The sequence below is a fragment of the Callithrix jacchus genome, chromosome 7 (assembly GCF_049354715.1).
Source record: "Callithrix jacchus isolate 240 chromosome 7, calJac240_pri, whole genome shotgun sequence".
NCBI classification, from domain to species: domain Eukaryota; kingdom Metazoa; phylum Chordata; class Mammalia; order Primates; family Cebidae; genus Callithrix; species Callithrix jacchus.
The window spans coordinates 148,515,589-148,535,758 of NC_133508.1; the positions used below are offsets into that span (position 1 = coordinate 148,515,589).

General features: G+C 33.9%; 1 non-coding gene across 1 annotated transcript; it reads right to left on the reverse strand.

The window, feature by feature from the left end:
• Positions 1–6,370: 6,370 nt before the first annotated feature.
• Positions 6,371–19,392, reverse strand: LOC100387503 (potassium voltage-gated channel subfamily A member 3). Its single transcript, XR_013520586.1, has 3 exons — positions 19,202–19,392; positions 16,010–16,131; positions 6,371–7,891 (listed from the first exon to the last, which is right to left on the reverse strand). It is a non-coding gene; the product is annotated as a potassium voltage-gated channel subfamily A member 3 (transcript).
• Between the last annotated feature and the right edge of the window lie 778 nt (positions 19,393–20,170).

The window sequence follows — 20,170 nt, forward strand, 5'->3', positions numbered from 1 at the left end:
GCATGGGTGAGGAACTGTGCCACGTTTATTCATTTTCTTGTCAATTGTATGTTTTGAAATTAGGTTTCTATTTATTTTTTCTCTTGTGGCTCCATTTTCAAAAAAGTGACTTCACTGATCTTACATTTTAAGACAGTATTGTCACTGGAGTTTTAGTTCCTCATTTGGCTTTTCTAATTCCATGATATAGTCTCCTCATCTATGACTCAAGTTATCAGATATTATTGAATGTAAAAAGGATTATTTGAAACAAAATTAAGTAACCAATTTTTACTGTGATTAATGAAACCTATAAACAGTAAATCTAAGGGAGAGAAAGTCACAAAATTGATAAGGGTTTTAGTACAAAGGAAAGTACAGAAAAGTGAATGGATGATTGAGTGGGTCCTAACTCATAGGAAGTATACAGTAATAATTATATACTAATTTGTTTCGGTTGAAATCCAACAGAAAAGTTTGAATTCTTTTGGATGGAGGCATGGTTCAAAGAGATATTGGTAATCCCTTGGAAACAACCTGCATCTCTTAATTTACTCTGTGATTGTTTCCAAAGGACTTAAAGATTTGGTCCCTTAAAACAAAATACTTCAGGCCTGGTATGGTGGCTCATACCTGTAATCCTAGCACTTTGGGAAGCTCAGGTGGGCGGATCACCTGAAGTCAGAAGTTCAAGACCAGCCTGGCCAAAATGGTGAAACCCCATCTCTACTAAAAATACAAAAATTAGCTGGGTGAGGTGGCACATGCCTGTAGTCCCAACTACTCAGGAGGCTGAGATAGGAGAATCACTTGAACCTGGGAGGCAGAGGTTGCAGTGAGCCGAGATCATGCCACTGCACTCCAGCTTAGGCAACAGAACGAGACTCCCTCTCAAAAAAACCAAACGAACAAAAAAAAACTTTACAAATTGTCACTTATGGAGTTCATCACCAAAATTCTATGACCAGAAAGCTTAAAAAGTCATTTCTCATGTCAATTGGAGGATTAGAAAAATATGTTTTGCTCTTTTCTCTAATAGCTAATCACCACATGTGTAAAGCCATCTAAATCTGCACTTAGTTTTTACAGACAAAGTAAAATTCCAGATGGAAATGAGAGAGGGCCTCTATTTTGGTGATGTATCATTTGTTGACATTCCAAAAGTACAAACACATTTGAGTAACTAGCTGTTATTGGGAAAAAGAAAAAGCATTAGATTCAACATTGCTAAGCACAAAATAAGAACAATGGGTATGTACAGGGTGATTGCTAGAAATTATACTCTCTTATGATACAAAGACATTGGGCATACATAGAAAATTAATATTTATTTAATATTTGACCATTCTGGATCTAAAGAGGATCCTAACCTACTAGCTTGGGTATATATATATATATATATATATATATATACTACATACTGACATTCATACCTCCTGACAGTGCTGTGAACAGGGCAGTGCACACACTGGATGTCCAATAGATATTTGTAACTGAAATAATATACATTTGCTGTGCCATAATTTACACTTATATAATTAGCACAAAGCATAATAGCACAGACTATTGTCAATAAGTTTTGCCTTCCTTGAGACTCTACTGGGCCTCCAGCAGTATAAGGTAGGGAGCAACGGAAGAAACCTAGGGAATGTTGGCATTCAAAGGGCTTGCTAAGTGTAATACACAGACGTCTTCACTATAGTCATGTGGGAGAATACACAAGAGTCTGCGGAGTTAGTCTCAAAGGCAGCTGATGCTTGAGCTACTGACAACAGTCCAGCTTTTGATGTTTCTTTCCTCTTTTGCAAAAAGAAAAGGAAAGAAAGGAAGGGATGAAGGAAGAACGGAAAGAAAGGAGAAGGAAGTCACTTGGAACTAATTAGCAATATGCACAATGGGATTTTTTTCATCTTTTATTGAATTCTGCATATAACATTAGCAAAGAAAACATTTTAAATCCAATGACAAATTTTAAAAATGAATCAGATGAAAATATTACATAATCAAAACTCACAGGTATTTTCTGATATTTACTTAACAAAAGGCCCAAAATGATTATGACAAGAACATCAGAGAATATGGTATAAAGCTTATTTCAACTTAACAATAATATGTATTAAGTTAAAACAACTCAATGACAAAGAATAAACATAGAAAAAAATAGAATATGTTTGGTCTTACATCTTATTCAGAATTCCATTATTATCACTGCTCAAGAATATTTCATTTCATACAAAATAATATTTGCTTGACTTATTTATTTGATGAAGAGAACGAAGTTCAATGTTAAAAAAATTTAAATTCCAATATAATAAGTTCTATTTAAATATTCACAGTAACATTGCATTGCTAATCAGTAGAAGTACAGCATGTATCACAGACTGTTGACTTAACAAGGGAAAGCAGTAACAGTGTCTCTCTGTTGTCTGAGAAAAGAAAAAAAATGTAATATTGTGTCATGAATTGAAACACGAATGTCTTTCTTATTCAAACTAAGCAGTCATTTGATTGTAACTGGGAAAATTCTTTAGTAAAATTTAAAATATGTGGATACATTTTACTAAATATTTGAACTATGATAAAAGTAATATTGTTATCTAATACTTGATAATCAATTCTTTTTGAATAGTTACAGGAAATGCCTTTTCTTAAAGGCAGGTTTTCTCCCCAGTTCCTTTTCTCTGTCCTCTACTAATCACAGAATAAGTGTGATGAAATATGCTGAAAAATGGTTACTAGGATGAATCTGTTTTTTTTTTTTTTCCTCTGAATTAGAATGGATGCAGTTTCTTGGGTTGCATACTGCTTTATTCAACTGTTCAGAAATCAGTCATTATGATGGATTTTTGAAAAGGGAGATTAGAAATGGCAGTCAAGAAGATCAATTTTTATTCTAGGATTCTGACATCAAGTGAATTCAGTGTCTGTGGTCAGGGTGTGCATTTTAGGTGGAAAATGTTTGAATATCACTCTGTGGAAGGACTATAGTCTGAAAGTATCTAAAAAGGTCTGACAAGAACAGCAACAATTTATTTGCACTAAAACTGGAAAATTCCTAATGTATCTTTTAAAACTTTTTGTCAAAGTTTTAAAGATAATAGCAGTGACAGGATAAAAATAACATGACAAAAGGTGAATAGAATAAAGAACATATGAGGTTAGTGACCATATTATTCTAGACTAGTCACTGGATCTTTCTAAACCTTGGTTGTTTAATCTTTAAATTTCAGAGGACATTAGTATTTCATATAAATATTTTAAAGATTAATTATGTGAATGATCTTTGCAAAGTATGATAAGCAAATCTTATAAGTAAATGAATGCTAGACTCCATGAAAAAATTGAGGTGTTGTATTTGTTATTCTGACTTCTGCATAATCTATATAATACTTCAAAAAATGGATTATTATAATATGTAGCATATTACCTAGAAATACTACATACACTGCTTCCCCTTGTACGTGTGTGTTTATCTATCTATCTATTTATATTTGTTTGTGTATACATGTCTAAAAGCTTTTAAACATAAATTATACCATTCTGTGGGATAGTTTTGAAATGGTCTATATAGTGCCCTTAAAAGTGAAAAAAAAGAGGATATTCTTATTTGGCTTATAGTCATACATTTTATGGCATTTAAGAAAAACACTTTGATAGTTTAAAGTAAACTAAATACTTAACCCCACCCCCACCCCCAAACACAGCATTAAGTGATCACACCATAGAAACAATTTACCAGAAGAGATACTACTATGATTTGTTCAGGATAGCCAGTTCACAAATTATTGTAAGAGACAGTATTAATACAATATGTTAGAATCACCGTTTATCAAGTTTCATCAACTTTAAAAAAATGGACAAAATCACTTCTCACAAAGATCACAGTAATACATAAGTGACTCAATTATACCTAAAGTGAAAATTCAGATTCATAAAACCAAAATGATCAGATTAAATGTTTTAATTAATTGCTCCGCTAGTCAAAATACACACTTCCTATTATGACAGAGGCCTTTAAAAACTGCCCCCTTTTCTGAATGGAAGGGATATAAGACTAAACTTCTGGACAAATAATCTCAGTATGACAAAAAATCTCAGTATGACAAAATATTTCTGTATTAATCAATTTCCCGAGTATCCAAATTTTAGTATCCTTCTAATATCTTTCTGTCATAAAACCAGGAACCAGAATATACTCCTGTTTTTCAATAGGTACAGTTGCCTCTTACCTATGTTGTGCAAAAGCTAAAATCCTTCTTTACCTAACTATCCACTATTGCCAAACAGATGTGTTTGGGTTATCCCTGAATTTTGTTTCTCACTCCTGAGCAAAATGAATTACAATATGGCTCTATCAGGCCTCCTTTGTATTCAAAAACATTCACAAAATTTTGTGACTATTATTTTAAATTACAGTCATTTCTTCTGGGACCAAAAGAGCATTAAGTTTTTAATGTGACAAAAATGCACCTTACAATCTGCTACAGTTCATTGATAAGCATAATATACTTGCTTCTGATTTGCTACATGTTTATAAAACAACAAATTTAAAGAGAAGATTAACTGGAACAGACATTCTGTTTAGGTAACTCACTCAGCATTCAAAGATGAAATGACAAATTAGAATAGTTTAAAGCCAAAGTCAAAATAAAAAGATTTACCTTTTATATGTCTTGCTGAGGTCAATTATTATTATTAGAAATGAGAACATTTGGCCTTGCAATCTGTTCAGTCACTCAAGTAGAAATATGTGGCGTCTTAGTGAACAGAGGTGAGCAACATGTACATGTACACATATAACAATCTGAAAATGTCATAGAATTCTCAGAGATGAAAAGAGACATATAGATTGCTAAATTTAAAAAGTCTTCACTTTACAGATAAAGAAACTCGGGCTCAGAGAAGTTAAAGGAACTTTCCTAGGGCACATGAGAGTTTTTGGCAGAGCCAGCGCCACAGCACAGACACCTGCTCAAGCTCTACCAATCTGCTTCTTGTGTAAAAGGAGTCAAGAGTTCATAAAGCAAACACTTCTATCACTCCAACCTTTTCCCACATTTCCCTGCTCTCAGGCTTAAAATGTTGAGTGTGCAATAAGGCTCTGGCACTGTTTTAGCATTTCATAGACAATTTTCAAGTTGGCTTAATATTTAATTAAACAAATACCCTTCCCTCCTTCCTGCTATTTAATTAATGTTTCCTTTCTGCAGACTGATTTTTCTACTTTTTTGATCCCATTACAGATCAGTGAAAATTCTAAGGAGAAAGAATCCTATTTCCTTTTCTCACAATCAATTTGAAGAATGATGTATTAATGACACTTTCAAGGCTTAAATCTTACTTCATGTAGTCTTTCCTGCATAAGAAAATCTGGGTACTTTTTTCTTTTCTTTTCTTTTTTTGAGATGAAGTCTCCCTCTGTTGCCCAAGCTGGAGTTCAGTGGCACAATCTCAGCTCATTGCAACCTCCACCTCCCATGTTCAAGCAAATCTCCTGTCTCAGCCTCCCAAGTAGCTGGGACTACAGGCATGCGCCACCATGCCCAGCTAATTTTTGTATTTTTAGTAGAGATGAAGTTTCACTATGTTGGCCAGGCTGGTCTCAAACTCCTGACCTACTGATCCACACACCTTGGCCTCCCAAAGTGCTGGGATTACAGGCATGAGCCACTGCATCCAGCCCTAAGTTTTCTTCAAAGCATTTCTCAAATGTGTATAATGAGAATTTGGGGGCTGGTAAGGGTTTTGGAGATCACTGAATCCAGCATACTCATCTTACAATTCAAGCCTGCAAACTGAAGCCTAGTAATGTAACTGATTTACCTAGGGTCCCACAGGTAGAAAGTAGATAAGAATTCTGGTCTACTGTTATCTAAACAAGTTCCATTTTTACTATCCATTCTGTGAACCATATTTAGTATGACGGTTTACTCATCTGACACCATCCTGCACTTTTATCACAAAAATCCGGGCTTTATCTTTATTTAAAACTGTAACCTGAAATAATAATTCAGACGTTAAATATACTATAATGCATACAGTTGTGCCATTGGTGTTTTATAAAGGTAATTTTTGTGTCTATTTTTGTAACACCTACTGATCCTTACTAAAACATCTAAAACCTCCTGTGTCTAAAACCTCCTGTAACACAGTTGATTAGTTTGTTTCAATCATCCCAATAGCTGATGTGGATTACTTTACTGCTATCCAGGCTGTAATAATTAGTTACAAGGATGAGTTGGCTGCAATGGACTGACTATTCTCCAGGCCAATGTCTCTACTAAATGGGCTAACATAGAACAAAGAAAAGGTAATGGCTATATTTTCACTCTAATCACAAATCATCTTGACTAAAGGTTCACATAGCTCAAACCTGAGATAGCTGTCAGACTTTTATTTTCCTGTAGTGATCTGGTTTCAAAGTTTTGACACAAAGAAATTACCAGCAGATTGTGAGAAATTCATTGTAGACTTTGCCTCAAAGAAAGTTACCTAGATTGTATCTCGTATTTATCTGTCTGTCTTGCTGCAAGTATAAGATTGTTTTAGTTACTGATTCTCATACAATGCAATTCGTTACTTGTATTCCATTCTGTGGGGCATCAAAAAATGTATAATCTTGGTTTGCTACTGAAATGTTTTTATAGTAATTAAAATTCTATAAGTGCTCTTATTATCACATAGCATTGTTACACATTTAAATAACAGAAGATTGGTTATTTATGCATTTGTTTAGACATATTTTGAAACTAAAATGTGGAAATAAAAACTGTTCTATATAATAAAGTTTCACAGTTTGACTTTCAATAAGGCTTATGAAATAATATACAAATAGCTACCATTCTGCTGAAATGTCACAGTAAAATACATTAATGGCACAGAAGTGAAATGTCCCCAAATGGGAAACCATCTTTATGACCTCCTAAATCTCTTTTCCAACTAAAACTTTTCTTTAATTGAAAAAGAGTTCCATTTCTAAAAGAATATAAAAATAGAAAATGAGTCAAGGAAACTTTTACATATATAATTTTGAAGAAAAAGTTATAAACATTAGATGAAATATTATATTTAAGAATGTGCTTTGTTGCACCATACCAAACATCCCATGAAAACAAAATGAAATGAACATATTACATATGAACTGTTGAAAGTGTAACTAAATGTTATAATTTTAATTAAGATAGAATACTAAAACATATAATATCATATACTTTTGTAAAGTTCATCTCAGCAAAAACCCATAACACTAATTTGGAAATCTATCATTTTGAACAAAAAATAAAATAATGTTTAATCAAGCAAGGCACATTTCTTTCAGGCAAGTCTGTCTTTCATACCATTTATTTGGGCACAGTGTAGACCTCACTTATTTGTATGTAAATGGGCAAATCTATGTATGAGAGCCTTTGGTACAAAACACACCTTCACAAATAACATTGCACATAACCCAGAACATGGAATATAACATGACTATATCTCATGATTAAACACAGCCCACTAATTAATTGAAAAAAGAAAAACGTAATAGTTGGCTTGTTAGAAACAAATTTTAGGCTTTCTTTATCTGCAGCACTGATTATAGTTTTTGAATGATTTGATTTCATCAAAATGTCAAAAGGTTGCAATGATACCTTAATATTTTCAAGATTCTTCATCTATTGATCAAATGTCTTTTATATGGCACAAAATATGAAGCAAATCCTCTGACGTCAGAGTTGTTCCCTTAATATAAAGCATTTGTTAGAGACGTAATATTTAATGTCAACTGAAATAAAAATATGTGCTGTCAGATGGATCATTGCCCATCAGTGATATAATTGCCACTGTATTCTTGATCCAGGCAATTTAAAATGGAGCATCCTACTGGTCAGTGCAGCTCTACAGTTCTTTATGTGGGGGTCTCTTCAGGGATCTGTCAGACAGAGTAAACACAATAATTTACTGGCACATTTAACTTAAAAAAAAATGATAAAGTTTATGTCAACAGAAAATGTTCCATTTATTATATTTTTTAAAATGCTGGCTTTTAAAAAACTGTTACCCTGAAAAGTTCAGGCAATTTAATTGTCTAAATGTATTAACTATGTATTTCTTTTAATTTGTCACTTAAAATTATAAACATTTTTTTCTACTAATAATGACCTTGAAATTTAGTCCAAACCAGTGTGATAGTTTGCTTTTAGACAGAAAATTTATCTTCATCCTTTGAATCATCTGAAAAGTTCTGAGTACCTATTGATTTTTAGAAAAATGTATGCATTAATTTTCTCAGTGTATTTCCAAGAACTTTTTTTTCTGGCTATCCATCCTACTGTGGTAATCTATGATAAGAACTCCTGAAATAAATATCCAATGCTAAGTGTCATGGAAAGAAAGAGAGAGAGAGAGAGAGGGGGGGGGGGAGTCTCCAAATGAGTGCTGAGAAAACCATGGTCTATGTGCTAATAGGATGTCATTCCTATTATTTATCTCTTCATTACAAATAACTTTTAAATCTGTTGATTCTTTAAAATATGAACTCTCCATAGTTATGTACCACTCAAAATATCCCAAATTAAGACAATAATAACCACTTCACAGGGTCTATGGAGGATCAAGAAATAAAGGTTAAAGCTATGGTGCTTCTCTCTCCTAACTGCCAAAATAATTACTGAGAAATTTTGATAGCAAAATATTTCTTAAAAAGAGCCAAAGCAATATGAAAGTCTTATTTACTTTCTACATCCAGAATATAGAATGGTGTTTGGCATATGTACATACTTTATATGCTTCATGAATGAATAAACCTCTATCACCTTGGGTAGTGTCTGACACATAGGAGGTACTCCTATTGAATGAATAAATGGATATATAAAAAATAGATTTAGGTACTCTAAAAATTTACTAACTATATAATATAAAGACAGAAATTATAATGACAAAAATAAAAGATGTTATAAACCCAGCTCTGGATTTGATTATGTGAATATCATCTATCATAATATATGGAGAAGACTATTTCCCACATATACTCCTGGTTTTAGCACATGGCCAAAACCAGCGGTAAATGCCCAAAGACGGTGCTTTGAAATTTGAGTATGCTTTTGATGGAAGAATCATTCACTTGCTAAATTAAATACTGGATGCCTACTGTGTGCTGGGCAATCAATTATATATCTATAGAAAATTTTTTCTTATTGTCCTTGATTAAATACTTGGTCACCTTGATCTTTCAGATAGATCACTGCCCATCAGTGATCTGAAGTCTTAATATTGATGTTTAGGTAAAAAGAGAGTACGTTCATAGTATGCTTAATTTTCACTATCAGAGTTTTAAAGTTATACAGTTATTAATGGCTACTAATTATAAGAAATCACAAGTAACATTAATGACCTACATTCATTTTATTTCTGAAGTGCCTAGGCTCTGCTCAATGCTATTGCGGCTTTGCTTCCTTTCAGAGGTCTCCATTAAGCTATTCTTGTCTTGCTGCTGTTGTATTCTTTTTATATAAAAGGTTGGGCCTTAAAAAAAAACCTCATGTATTAATACCTGCCTCTGAAGGCTCTTAAGATTATTAAGTAAGAATGGTACAGGACGACATCCTAATCAAGTATAGGTGTTGGAGTTGTAATTCAACAAAAACAAAAATAAAAGTAATATCAGGATAATAATCATAATATCTATACTAGTGGTTAAGATGTGGGTTGAAAGGCTTAGAAGAATGAACATTAAGTATCAAAATCAATTCTATAAAAAGAGAAAAAGGTGGTACAATAGAAAACAGTGACCTATAATTGAAGATAATTTACCAAATAAATGTTCCTACTTATAGAACAAGAAAAGAGAGTAAGAATGGTCAAATTTCAATAATCATCAAATTTATGAAGAAGTTATTAATACCTCCAAAAGGCCTAAAGAAAAGAAGTACAGAAACCTAGCTTTACTTTTAGTCTCATTAACTTATATTTGATGAGAAAAGAGTTGAAGTCATTCTATAGCATGTATTTTTATGGGAACTTTGTTTTCATGTGTCTATATACTTTGACATCTATTAAATTACTTAGAGTTAGCTACACACTAATAAGTTTTTTTTTTTTTTTTTTTGAGACGGAGTTTTCGCTCTTGTTACCCAGGCTGGAGTGCAATGGCGCGATTTCGGCTCACCGCAACCTCTGCCTCCTGGGTTCAGGCAATTCTCCTGCCTCAGCCTCCTGAGTAGCCAGGACTACAGGCACGCGCCACCATGCCCAGCTAATTTTTTTGTATTTTTAGTAGAGACAGGGTTTCACCATGTTGCCCAAGATGGTCTCGATCTCTTGACCTCATGATCCACCCGCCTCGGCCTCCCAAAGTGCTGGGATTACAGGCGTGAGCCACCGCGCCCGGCCCCACACTAGTAAGTTTTACTAAGCAAATGGTAATGAATAAGCTCAAGGACTAGAAAGATTTCTTACTCAGTTATATATGATTTTCTGATTGAGGTCTTGAAAATTATGTACTCTTAGCAAGCAAAAACCTTGAATCTCAGTAAAGTCAGTAATATGGTAAGATGTGAGCTTTTAAAAAAATCTAGAAAGTCATGGGAAAATGAGCTGTAAGGTATAATCGATACTACTTTGAACAGTATTTAGATCTACTAATAATAAATATCCTCAATTTTTATGGTCACACAGTAAAATGCTCTTCTGAAATCAGTTAAAAGGTCTGCAGGTAAAAGGTCTACAAAATCCAGGTATAAAGCAATTCAAACAGTTCTTACTTGGAGAAATTATTTCTGTCTGTACTTTTTGGTCACCCAATACATTTTGCTCTTTAGAAGTCTAACACATAGTCGCTCTTGTTTAACATGCATTTCATAATAATTTTTTATAGAATATATTCATGATTATCTGATATTTTATTGTCCTGTAATCAGACATGAGGTAAATACAAAATGTAATGGCACATAAGGCTGCCTCTTAAATGTCTAACATGTTGACTAAACAAGGTTATAATAGAAAATCAAGTAAAACTCATACTAATTTAAATCACAAAAATAAACAATGTCACAATCTTTCATCCAAAACCAGAAAAAAAACAGATTTCAATAATACATTTTGTGTCATTTCTTTAACGATCCATAACAACATTTTTCCCAGAAGAGCAAAATGATCTTTATCCTACGTGAGCTTAACTGTATAAAGTGGTGTAAGGAGAAAACAGTTTCTAATTTCTAATTGCCACATATGTAAATTCAGTCATATACGTCAGTTTTAAATTTGTTGACACATTTGGTAAGGAAATTGTGCCACTTGGATATGCAGAGGCAACAATCAGGTCATTCTCTTGTCTGGTTTGCCTGAGAAATCCAGGGAAAGGAGAAAATTCAAAAGGGGTGCAGAGAAAATTCCTCTCTATTCTTATTAGGAGAATCTTTGTTTCCTACTGCAGAGGAAAGTGCCTTGGTTACAATATTACATAAAATCATGGAAATATCTGCAGTGGTCATATCAATGCTTTAATTAGTTTCAGTAATTCCATACTATATGTGATATTTCAGTGGTGCTAGGAATATCCCAAAACTAAGAACCAAAGGCTACTGGATTGCTTTCACCTTCTATCTTATTATTTAGAAGCAGTCTAAGTTTTGACATTTTATAAATATCACTCTAAGAATCTGCTCTTACTTATCATTAATTAAATGTCCCCATCTCCTTTCATGTATGAACAATCACTTCAAAATATAGCTAATTTTTAAATGTCATAATTTTAAGAGGTAATGATAATTACATTTAAAATTAGGTTATTTTGCAAAAGATATCCAGTCAGGCCATATCTACAGTGATGTAATTCTGTAATGTGATTCACTAATGAAATATAATGTTTGATTTAATCAGCTTCCATAGTAATGAAGACTCCATGGATTTTTAGGACTCATCATTAACTGAAACCGAGAATGAACTTATAGGGAAGTTTCTTAGAATGTCTGATACATAAGCTCTCTGGAGATATCACTTGTTTGTTCTGATTTTGCTGTGCCATTCTGGTCAATTAGTCAACATATTTATGTTATCATTAATAAAAAACACTCTATTAGCTATTATGTAGGATAAAAACACGGTCTTTATGAAGCATTCTAACTTCCAGGTATCCTTAGTGACTAGGTACCCTCAGTGATATCTCATATAAGATAACAGTTAAGTTACTTACATTAAGGGATTCCATCCCCATACTTGGGTGGTATAACACTTCTTGTGGAAAACTTGCTGGAGCATGTTTTAACAAATTAAAGCCCTCTCCAGGGAATTGATCACAAGGAATATTGTCCTTCAGAGCATGATGAGGAGCGTAAGCCACATAATGATTACATGAAGAAAAGATGCGTGACATGAAAATTTTGTTTACAAGTTAAAAACACCTCAATTTTGAATGCAATTTCCTTCCTCTCATCTCTCCTTCCAATAGACACTTATGGAGCACCAACTGTATTTCAGGTACTATGCCAGGTTTTGGGTGATACAGCACACTGAGCAGACAAAACTCCTTGTCCTCATGGAAGGGAATGCAAAACAGACATGAACAAAATAAACCAAATACTTAATACATTAGAGGAAAAATTAAGCAGAGAAAAGATATACAGAGTGTTATGAGGCTGCAATTTTAAATACTGTGGCTAGTGACACCTGAAGGAGGTGGTGGAGGCAGTCATGCAGATAACAGATGCTAGAACATTTCAGGCAGGGGAAACAGCAAATGCAAAGACCCCAAGGTGGAGCATGCCTGGTGCATTTGAAGAAGATCAAGGTGGCCAGTGTGGCTGCAGCACAGGATCAAGTGGGAGAGGAGTTGAAAATTAGGTCAAAAGGGTAAGGAGGGCAAAATGAGACAGGGCCTTGCAGGCCATTGTAAAAAAGCCTTTATTTAGTACTCTGTGTAAAATGGGGTGCCAAATGGTGGTCTTGACACAAAGATGTAATACAACTTGATAAGTGTTTTAAAAGAATCACTCTGGTTGTTATGTTGAGAATAGACTCAAATAAGAGGAAGGATGGAAACTGGAGGACCAATCGGGAAGCTACTGTAAAAATCCAGGTGAAGATAATGATGGTTTTTAGATCAATTACAAGTGGTAAGGCTCTTGAAACATGTTAAAAGTAGTGTCAACAGTATTTGCCAGTAGATTAAATAAGGAGTGTAAGAGAAAAAGAAGAATCCACGATAATTCCAAGGATTTTAGCTTGAGCAACTGGAAAATTGAAGCTACCAGTAGTGGAGGTGGGGAAGAGGGCAGGAAGTACAGGCTTGATGGTATAGAGAGTGGAGAAGGAGGGAAACTCAGTTTGGACATATTAAGTTTGAGATGTCTATTAGATATCCAAGTGGAGATGTCACATAGATAGGTGAAAAATTCAATTAGGAGCTCAAGGGAGAAGTCTATGTGGGAGATACAAATTAACATACATAGGTAGTCTAAAACTATGAGAATAAGATGGGATGAAAAATGAACAGATGAAAAAGAACCAGTAAATAAGATTAAGAAGGAGAGGCCAGAGACGTAGAAAAAAAATCCACAGTGTGATATCTTGGAAGTCAAATAAAGACAGTCTTCTTAGAAAGGGGGAAGTACCCGACCATGCCAAATGCTTCTGATAGGTCAAATTGAAATGAGAACTGAGAAAGGACCACTGCGTATCATTATACGAGGTCACCGGTGACCTTGCCAAGTACACTTTTGGCAGAGTGATAGGTGTGACAGCCTTTTGGAGCAGACTCAGGAGAGAGTGGGAAGGGATTCAGTGGTGAACAAAGAGAGATATAGTCCCCACTCTCATAGAAGAAACAGAAATTGATCATATAACACAAATTAATATAAAATTACAGCTATGTCAAGATCACATACTATATTTAACACATTCTAAGACACACATTTTTAGATTTGAGCATCTATGAAATTGGGATGCACCTTAAAATCACTGGTACTTTATCCTAACAATTGGAAATTAAAAAAAAATAGTACATAAATAATGGTATTTCTTATAATCAAGGGCATCTTAAATTTAATGAACTACTATACTGTAATAGGGGAGTTGAAAAAACTAGAGTCATGAGAGATGCCCTGGAGAAGTACTGAAGTAAAAATAGAAGTCAAGAGGTGAGGCGAGAAAGAGGAGGCTGGCAGTGAAACATTTGCAAAGATCTCCATTAGCTGAAGGAGGAAAGGGAGTTTATCCTGTATCTGGAAGAAGACCAGAGTAACTGGAGCGCAAAAGAATGAGGGGAGAAACATAAGCAAAGAGGAGATAAGGCTGGATATGAGATTATGTGGGACCATAAAAGCTATACTAAGCCTTTGGGTCTCTATCCTAAAAACAAGAAGACCCTGAAAGAATTTTAAGCAGGATGGGTTATGTAATCAGATTTTAGTTTCAAAAAGATCATTCTGGCTACCAAGTAGAGAAAAGGTCAAAGAGTGGCCATAGGAAATGTAAGGATGCCATTAAGAGACCTTCGCACTTACGTAGGATAGAGATGACAGTGTGATTAGAGTGGTCCTGGCAGTTCCATAGCAAAGTGGGCTGTTTTTAGAGATATTTGGGAGGCTAAATGACAAAATTTGGTGATAGGTTGAGTATATTTACTATTTCTATGAATATTATTTCATTAATAAATACATTGAAAACACTAGGCAATACATCTGTGTTTTAAGTAAGGCTGGAAAACAAGAAAAATGATTTGTAAATATTGATGCTGCACATATGGAATCAAAACCAATATTTTGGAAATTCACTAATTTCAGAAAAAATAAAATCATTTAGATCTACAGATAGAAAGTAAACTGTATTGCAGGATTGGAAGTAATCTATGAACAGGTGAGGTGTTTCTGTGTAGTGTGTGTGTGTGTTTGTGTGTGTGTGCGTGTGTGTGTGTGTGTAATAAATTGTCCCCACTGCTTCTCTTCCAAATTAAGTATGTTTTAATTTACAGAATATGTTTAAATGTATAAAAATAAGAACGTTAGTATTCAGAGAGACTTCCATAATGAACGGGAGTTTAAAATAAATGTAATGGAAGACAAATGAAATAACAGTGCTGTGTGATATAAAACACGTAGGCACAATGCTAACTTTCATTCTAAAAAGTTGCTGGGGGCCTCTATAGAGATTCCCAAGAGTCTTTGTGCTATGAGATTAGGAGTGGGTGTGAGGTTGGAAGCTCACTGGAAGAGAAAAAGCTTCTCCCCAGTCACTATCACCATATCGGAAGGTATGACCCTTGTATCTGCAAAGTCAGTCTTGTATGATCAAATTTATTCATAGCATTCTTCAGATATGATGAAATATAGCCTTTTCTCCACTTAAGGGCTGTATTGCTAACAACTAGAATCCCAGGTTTTATTTTTTAGGGCAGAGTTCCTATTCTACACTGTTGAGGTTACAACAATAACAATATGGCTCCCAAGAAAATGATGGGGGCGCTTTTCTAGTTCTCTTCTTAAAATGCATTTGACGGCTAATGGTGCAAATTTTGAAATAAAAGAAAAAATATCTGGTACAAAAAACCCAGAAAAATCATAAAAGTGTTTCTTTTTAAAATGAATTTTTCTTCACAATTTTGAAAATTAGCTCACATCATCATTAAAAACCAAGACAAACATCTGAAAGCTTTCTAGTAAGTCTGAATCATTTAAATTATACTTGCAAACTGAATATGAGTACATAAAGAATACTATTATCATATGCTATATAGCAATGGCCACTTTCTGCCAGAAAGTTAAGGGCTGAGTTACAATAATAAGGTCTAGGCTCTGATTGGTTTCTGCTCCCTTTTTCCTGCCTTCTTTGATTTACTTTTGCTCAAAGGTTATCAACCACTTCCTAAATGTATATAAAAAACAAATGATTTCACTAATATATATAAAATTGTCCCCCAAACCATAAGGAATTAATAGTACAAAAATCAGTAATTGTATCCTTAGTTTAAAAGGCCTAATACAAAACAGAAAAAAGAAGCTCCCACCTTAAAAATGCAATCCCTAAATATCCTCTTCCACATTCTTATGCTCCTCACCTCTATCTCACAGTGTTTCCATAAGTCTTCAGATTATGGGGCACGTGTGCTTCCTTGCATTTCTTAGTGGGAAGGGTTATCACTTCTATTCACAGCTGAGAGGTGGGAAGGACTTGGAACTGCTGTAGAAAATGTTGAAATTTTAAATGTATAGAAGTCAGTAAATTATAGTTATGGTTCTCAAGGGAAAAGACTACTAGTATATATTATATACATTGTATTTATATACTATAGCAAAGCAAATACTTGAGTATGTTATATGCCAAAAAGGTAAATAAGTTTTATGTCAACAAACCATAACTTTAAATCTCTTCATACTGTGCATTTAAAATTTCAATACTAAAATTTTATTTCAAAGTTTAGAAATAACTGACATAATGCTTCCTCCTATGTGTAAGGTGCCTGTGGTTATGTCACCATAATTGGTGCATCATATAGTTTTAAAACATCACAAAAGAAATAAAATAATAACAATGTTAACTTCTCTGTTTCTATCTGGATTCCTTAGCTGTAGGGCATATACATTTTTTCCCAGGGTGTTGATGCTTGTGCACTGATCCAGTCATGCCTCCTCACATGAATCTCTTGCTGTACACAGACATATATATATTTCTTCAACATCTTAAGACATTCAACTGACCTCAATAGTGAAGCATGTAGTTTGGCAAAGCTAGCCAGCATATGAAAACATAGACTCATTAGTATTTTGCTTTAAGCCCAAGTCACTATCCATTTTTATTTCATAAATGATTTAAGAACTTAGAGAAAGGTCTGCAGCTATTATGTCGGAAAAATTATATTTTAATTAATTAATTTATTTATTTTAGAGCACAGATGCCCTTAAAGATCCTTGGAGTGGTTAGGTAAGGCAATACTGTCACAAGTTTCAATGAACTGGCAATCTCTTTCTGCTTTTAATACTTCTGTTCTGAATAATTTCTTCCCTCTTAATAAGGGAGAGTCAAAATATTTACATGACTTTCTGGAACGGTTCTTCAGTAACTTAAGCAAAGTACAAGGCGATAGAAAAATAATTTGCCTAATGCTATCATCTATTGTTGATTAAAACACAAGAAAACAAAAAAATCTTAAAACTGAAAAATATCTATTGTCCTAGCAGTTATCATTAAACACTACCATGACTGGTTATATAGATAAACCAACTATAATAAAATAATCTTTTGTTATTAGAAAAGTCCATCTCTTCATCTGATTTAAATAACTTATATTTGATCCTTATATTTGGTTAAAATATCTGACGTTTTAAACAGGTTAATTTTCATTATACCAAAATGAAACAGATTTCTGGAGATATGTTATCTACATGAACTCATTAATTAGTGACATGGGCTGAAGCCAAGACTAAAGCGTAAGAGATTTATTTTTTGTCTTTCAAGTCACCCAATAAAAGTAGGATGTGTTTCAGAGCCAGAATAACCTGGCTTTAAATCATTGCTGAGTCCCCTGCTAGCTGTGAACTCTTAGAGAAATCACTTAACTTTAATCATCTATTTTTGCCCTCCTAAAATGAGGTTAATAGCACTTATTGCAGAGTTGACAAGTGTCCAGGACATGGTTGACCCTTAATCAATGGTAATTATTATTATTGAAAGGAAATAGGAAGACATTGATTATGTATTTCATATTCATGAAGCATTGTATTAATTATACAATGATTAATCTCTTAGCAAAATCTCTGATGCCATGTCATGAAATTATTTTTTCTAAGTATTGTACCTGTATTAACATTTACTGTTCACAACAAACCTATGAGGTACTATTTATCACCCTCATTTTACAAAGAAACTGAGGCACAGAGAGTAATTTGCTCAAGATCATAGAGCAGTCAGGATTCAAACCCCAGCAATATGACTGCAGAGCTTATGCTTTTAACCACTTCATTAAAAGACTGGAAATAACAGCAGTCATGTAAGATAATGGCTATTCACTCAACAAATATAAAAGGTGCCACATTCTGTGCTAGGCACTAGTACCCAAAACTTTCAAGACACAGAGCCTATAGCCTTTAGGGAACTTACAATGTGGTGACAACAAGCAATCATATTACCTCAAAGTTATGACTCAAAAGCCAGGATATTTCTCTGGATTAAAGAACAAAGGTCCCCTTTAAATTACTGCCAGTTAATAACCATAAGAATTATGGCACAACCATAATTTACTTAAAGAATTAATCAAGGTTTCTACATCTTCAGAATAAATGTAACTAAAATTGTCATTGCTCTTCATTGACCTCTGTGTTATTTTAAGAACAGATACAAAAATTATTTTTATGTAATTGTTATAATGTATCTAACATATTTTCAAAATGTGTCTTAAAAATAATTTCTGGTCATTAAGGGTACCAAAAGTTTGGTCAAGAGGTAGATCAATGTCAAAGGTTAACTCAAACAAAAAGCAAAGAAAACTAGGTAATAGAGTCATATTTAGATATACATAGATAAAAACAAACAACTAATCTATGATCAGGTATCTTTAGATTTCTTGCCTCTATTTGTTTGGTGTTTTCCTTCCTCATCACTCTCTTGCAGTCTCAATCATTATTTTTCACTGTCTTCAATGCATGCATCATAAATGAGCTCCTAACTGAAAATACTTCATGGGCTTTAAAAATAGGGTTACTCTAATTTACTCTGGAAGGATAGAATAGTTACATGCTATCAAAACCAAAAGGCAATTATGGATGATGTATAATTTATATACTGTATATGAAACAAAATGATTATGTTTAAATGTTACTCTTATTTTTAACCATTTTTGTTTGAAAGAACTGTACCCCTGCCAACTATTACATAATTATGTAAATTAAAATTGGACCAATAATCTAACAGCAGTAGATTCTGCCATTTATCCTTTTGTAAGGGGAAACAGGTTGATTGGAGGCCAAGTGAGTTAGTAAAAGGAATGGAATAATTTTCAGTTCTGCTTGGGTGAAGGTTATTCTGAGTAGCAATGACTGTTTTTTCATTCTTTTGTAATAAACAGGGAAACTAAAGGACAGTTAGCAACATGGAAATCAAATGAAAAAGGTGTAAATTATCTTTAAAAAGACACCAAGCATGTAACTAACATAAAACTATTGGTTTTGCAAATACCATCAATCTAGATATTAATGACAGTTCCCTGGCTCTGGATACAAAAGGGACTGCTCCCAGTAGATCACATAGTGCTCACCTGATTCTGTCTGTCTTCTGGCAACCCTTGGCATATGGCTGAAAGTTGCAGGTGTTCTCCCAAGAGCTGGTTACTTCCTGTCCCTCCTTTTTATTGATTTTCTGCAATTCATTCAGTTTAAAACGTGCATCCTTCATCTATTTGAAGATTAGCTTGTCAAGTGCTGTGATGATAGAGATGTTGTGGGATCTGTTTTTTTTTTTTTTTTTTTTAAGAGAAAGAAAGCCTGAAGATCCTTTGTTGTAAGGTTTCAGGTACACTAATTGTATCTCTCATTTGCTTATGCACAGAACACTTTTACATTTGCTTTTCAAATCCATTTGCTGGCTTGAAAGTTCTTGGAGAAAGAAAACTGTAGAGAAGAGTCTTTAAAAATTATTGCCTAATAAATGGCACTTAATCCAGATCATACCTTATTGTGGTTAATATCTAACATTCCAAACACCATATTTTCCTTCTTGATTCAGTCATGGGATGACATCAATGATTTCCATAGTTAAAAAATGCATTTGGGATTCATTTCACTTCCTTAGAGTCTCAGACTTAACTTTATTTATGCGGTTTATTCAAACAGTGGTTTTCCTTTACGAAATCATTTAAGTAGGAACCATCTGGAAAGGTTACTGTGGAAACAGCAGGGACTGGAAGGTGGGGCTAGAGAGCAAGAGATGCCATGACAACCTTTTTCGGGTTTCCCAGGAAACATGGGTTGCTATGGGAACTGCATCAGTCAGGTCCGAATTAGCAACTTCCGCTGGAAGGGGTGTCTGCCACTTTAATCTTCTTGCGATACTGCCGAAGCTTATCTCTCAGATGCATTAGGAAATTTTTTGTTTCTCTCAGCAGCACTGAAAACATCTGTTTCTAGACTTTGATAGATGTTGGGGCTGGGACATATGCACAGAACTTCACAGGAATCTGTTAGTCTAATGCTTTAGAAATGCTTAGCAAGCCCGAAAGAATTAAACT